Source organism: Odocoileus virginianus, chromosome 7 (assembly GCF_023699985.2).
Source record: "Odocoileus virginianus isolate 20LAN1187 ecotype Illinois chromosome 7, Ovbor_1.2, whole genome shotgun sequence".
NCBI classification, from domain to species: Eukaryota; Metazoa; Chordata; class Mammalia; order Artiodactyla; family Cervidae; genus Odocoileus; species Odocoileus virginianus.
Window position 1 is genome coordinate 12680963 of NC_069680.1, and position 5204 is coordinate 12686166.

The following is a 5204-nucleotide window of genomic DNA, read 5'->3' on the forward strand; positions in this document are numbered from 1 at the left end:
GACATGAACTTGAGCAAACTCCGGGAGATAGTGGAGGACGGGGAAGCCTGGCGTGCTGCAGTCCGTGGGGTTGCAGAGTTGGACGTGACTTAACGGCTGAACAACAACAATGTTAGCTATTATTGAGGTGGTGAAAATGTTCTGAAACTGACTCATGGTGATAATGTAGACATGGAAAGTTGACTAAAACAAATAGTTCCAAATTATGGCCTACCCTGACTCAGTTCTTTCTCCACTTATGGTGAGCTCTCAGAATGGATCTAAACCAAAGCAAAACTTGAGGAAACTTAACAGAAAGAGCTGCAGAAGTTGAGATAACTGCCTTGAGCCCTAATCTAATAACTCCTCTGAGTAATACTGTTACCTTGAAAATGTGATCTTGGAAGATAGCTGTTTGAACAATGAGCACATTATAAGATTATGGCCATGAAAATGAACTGTAGGCATTTTAGACCTTTGAAGGGGAGAACAAACATCTCAATGGTTTCATATGCCAGGTCGGTATCCATCAGAGGATTGTACTACCATCTTAGTATATTAAGAAATGTAAGTTCTAAAAAAGTCATAAGGGCAATGAAAGCCAAGAAATTATAGTATAACCTAGGGCTTAATTTTTATGCATGCCATGAAGCTATGAAAAGGAAAAAGAAGAAAAAGGGCATTTTTTTTTGTTCTGGAAGTTTTTCTTCTCTCTCTGACAGTGAATATAAATTTCACCCTTAAAATGGAAAGGCAGGGATATAGAAGTATAATTTTATACACTTTTGCGTTGTCCTATGGGAAAGTTTATAGATAGGTAGAGATTACATTGTATCTTACTAGGATTTCTGTCCCACAGAAATAGCAAAGTATTGTATTTGTATGCAAAGCAGTGGGTGTCCTGCTGGCAGTGAGTTCAGTGAGGGTGACAGTAAAGTTTCCTCCACGATGATGGTTGAATTTAACCTCAGCACAGCCTCACTATCCAATGACAGTGACTGACTCCTTGTATCTGCATGTAAGCCAGAACTCAGTCATCAGCACTATACCTAGACAATATTCGCCTCATGGGAATGAAGGCAGATGAGGAGTTTCACTAACAGAATATGTGACAACAATGTTAAGGGGGAAGCCTGGTGAGGTGACAGTCTTCAGCATCCTCAGGAACAAGGCTCTGTCCTTATCAAGATCCCTGTGATCCTCCCCACTTTTACTGCTAATACTCAACTAAGGATATGTAGTTGTGTTTGCCTCTGAAAAGAAATGCCTCTCCACAAAGAGTGGAGATGACAGCTGTTATGTAAGAGATAGTGAACACCTTGTTTGTGCTTCAAAGGAATTCCAGCCTGCGATGCAACTGGAGCTTTTACTTTTGAAAATACAAAGAAGTACCAGTGGGCTTAGGTGTGAACATTGCTTGAAGCACTTTAAATGCTACTTAATAAAGATATAGAATATATCTAAGCATCTCCAGGGCTTCCCTTGTGGCTCAGCTGGTAAAAAATCCACCTGCAATGTAGGAGACCTGGGTTTGATCCCTGGGTTGGGAAGATCCCCTGGAGAAGGGAAAGGCTACCCACTCCAGTATTCTTCTGGGGATGGACAGTTTGAGGTACTTTCAAGAGTTTGATTCAAAGATTATCCTGTTCAACGTTGGTCTGGAGCTCACAAAAATGTTGTAGCTAATGATGAAATGGTAGCTAATTAATAATATCTATACAAGGCTTCCCAGGTGGCGCCAGTGGTAAAGAACCTGCTTGCCAATGGAACAGACATAATGAGATGTGGGTTCAGTCCCTGGGTCGGGAAGATCCCCTGGAGGAGGTCATGGCAACCCACTCCAGTATTCTTTCCTGGAGAATCCCGTGGACAGAGGAGACTCTGGTGGGCTACAGTCCATAAGGTCACAAAGAGTCAGAACTGAGGCAGCTTAGCATATGCACAGCACATATAAGGGTAGAACATTCAGCAAACTGATATACTGAGGAGGAGAAAATGTTGAGTAAATTCATGAATGAGTGGTCTGCTTTGACTTTTGCCATGAAGCATAATTCATTCACCTGTGTTTGGGTTAATTATAGAAATATAACCTAAGTGGGCTCCTGCTGTGAAATGGTAAAATATATGAGGTTAATACATAAATGCAGGAACATGCACACATTTTAATTCAATAATACAAACTTGCAGCTTTAGTTACTAGTAGACACTGATTTAAAAAGGATGATTTTGACCAGTAAAAGTGTGACCAGTAAATTTGCCCATCATTGTTCTCTGCTCTAAATGTAAGAGAGCCATCGGTTTCTTCTTATAATTCTCATTTGTGATGCATTTGTCACTGGCCTTCCTGTTAAAGGATGATACTGCTGATGTGGTTGCCATCTGTGTGAGCAGATGTAACTGTGATGTCTGTTGGGTGTTCACCTGATCTTTTCATATCATTCTCTGTAGCCAGAGCCGCTGCTAAAAAAGGCTTTGTCGTAACCAGCTTTGACATTTAGACTCCTAGAGGGCCCAGAACGCATGTTCAGATTCAGTTTACTTACTTCCTACCTCTTACTTCCATATTGTATTGGCCTGGTTACCGCTCTGATTTCTCATGTGTCTCCAACTTGGCCTTCACATCATAGGCAAGGGGATATCTTTAATATGTTGCTTCTCTTTTGCCTGCTGCTCACCCTTGATCTATTTAGATAGAAATCCAGTGAATCAAGTAACCATAGTCCATTCTGTTAGACTATAGGCATTTCAGGAAAAAAAGAATCAGAGAGAAGAGCAAACATCACAATGGTTCAGTATAATCCTGATAAGTGGCTCAGGATCTCCTTTTTTTAAATTGAAGTATAATTGATTTACAATATTGTGTTCATTTCAGGTATCTATTTTATGCATCAGTTAACTCCATACTCCTCGTATGTCCCTCCTCCCCCCCCACCTACTTTGGTAACCATAAGTGTGGTTTCTGTCTGTAAGTCTGTTTCTGCTTTGTGTATAGATTGATTTGTATTATTTTTCAGATTACACATGTAGTAATATTACATAGCATTTGTCTTTCCCTATCTGCCTATTTCACCAACTTAGTATTCTCTAGATCAATCCATATTGCTGTAAATGGCAATATTTAATTCTTTTTAATGGCTGGGTAATATTCCACTGTGTTGTGTGAGTATGTGTAAGCCAGTCATCTGCTGATAGGCAGTTGTCTCAGTATCTCTTTATAGTATCAAGAAGAAGGCTGAAAATTAAACCTGTATTTCGCCTTTCAAGAGTAGGAATGACCTTTGTGTCCCTCCTTCCTGCAATGAGGTATAATATTAAATATTTGTTATAGTAAATATTATGTTTATATTGATTAAATATATTTATTTTAAATTGTATTAAATATTAGGGTTTGTATGAGAATTAAATGACATAAAAGCATTAAAAAATCAAGAACCATGTCCAGTATATAGTAGATACTCGGTGAATAATTGCTATTATCTTTGTGTAAAATAGATACTTGGCTAGACCATGGCACTGGGATGTGGTCCTGAGGGATAAGGGAAAAATAAAGATACAGACATTGCTAGAACAACATTTTAGCCCTCCTCTAGACCCTGAAGTTTCACTACTCTGACCCCCATAGTGATGCATCAGTTTCCCTGTGGTGTTCTGTCTGGGGGAGGCCAAAACCAAATTGACTTAGAGAGGTCAGGAGGCTTACTAGCCTCCAAAATTCATTTTGAGCAGGACTGTCCCAAGACACAATAGGGAGTGGTCATATCTTCATGGAACACACATTCCTGTCTGCTGGCTACAACATCACCAGCTTACCTTGGGCCACCATTGTTTGTTCTTCCTTTGTTGTTGGTCCTGGATCCTAAATGCAGGCCATATAAGGTGTTCTTTCCTGATACAATTAAAGCCCCTTTTAAAAGCTGTTTTCCAAATCCCATTGAGGGGTTTACAATGAACCAGATACAAGGTGAGTGTGTCCACAACTTAATAACAAGAACAAAACAACAATAATAATAAACATTTATTGAGTACTTTTCAGGTGCCAAACTCTGTGCTCAACACTTCCTAGGTCTTATACCATTTAATTTTCATAATCACTCCCCTTTAGTCTTTCTAGAAATATCTTTTTGAAAAAAAAAAAAAAGCCTCTTTAAAAATTCATTCCTAAAATCCCAGAGTTCCCCAGCTTAACCACTTCTCACAACTATTTTGTTCCATTTTCCTTGAATGCCCTCAGTTCTCTCCAACTGCAAGGGGTTCCATTTTCCATCAACACCCTCAATTCTCTGCAACTGCAAGGGAACTGTTCACACTGCAGACATGCCATGAAAGTTCAAGAAGCTCACAGTACCCCAGCAGGCAAGGCAAGGAGAAAACAAGAGGCTCCAAGGCACCCAACCTAGCTTTCAGCTCTGTAGCTGGCCCTAATTGTAGATTTCCCAAAATTGTCAAGGGGAGAGGAAGAGTGAGAGAATAATAAACTAGCCTGTGACTTAAACCACTCAAGTTGGAAGAAGGTCTCATGCATTGGTATGCGGAGAAACTCAGCTTGCTCCCTCAATATAGCCCTATTTCTGTTTATAAAGAGACACAGCTCTTTACAAGTATATATTCATCCCACAAATGTTTCTGTTACTACATTTCTCTCTGTAAATGCTCAACAACACATATATGCAAAGCCCATTAGCAGAATGCCAACATAGGCTTTCAAGTTTGTAATTTTAAAAAGCGACAACTAAGAGCTGCTATAACTCATAAAATATGCAATAAGGGATTTTGAGGAAGATTGAAAAACAGGAAGAAAATCTGTGCTCCCAGCAGGCAAAATATTCATGACATTTTTAATAATAATGAAACATAAGACCTTCATAAGGCAAAACTAAAATCTGTGTTGCATGTGAAAAAAACTAGGCTCCATTTAATTTGTTTAGGTTTTTTGTTAGATTTTATGTTTCTTATTGACAAGTTTGAGGATATAAAAAGTATAATATATGATTGAGGGGAAGTGGAAGAGGGAGCCAAATGCTCCAAGAAGACTGGAAGAGGTAAGAAGCTTTTATACAAGAGGAACTTTACCCTCTCACTTCATGAAGTTAGTTTTGTTTTACTTTAAGAAGGCCAAAAAAGGAAAACAAATATTGGTTGGTATGACTTTATTTATATAATCTGTAATATCCTGGCAAAGCATACACTGAAGAGTATAGTTTGTGTTACTCATCCTAACTTACAAG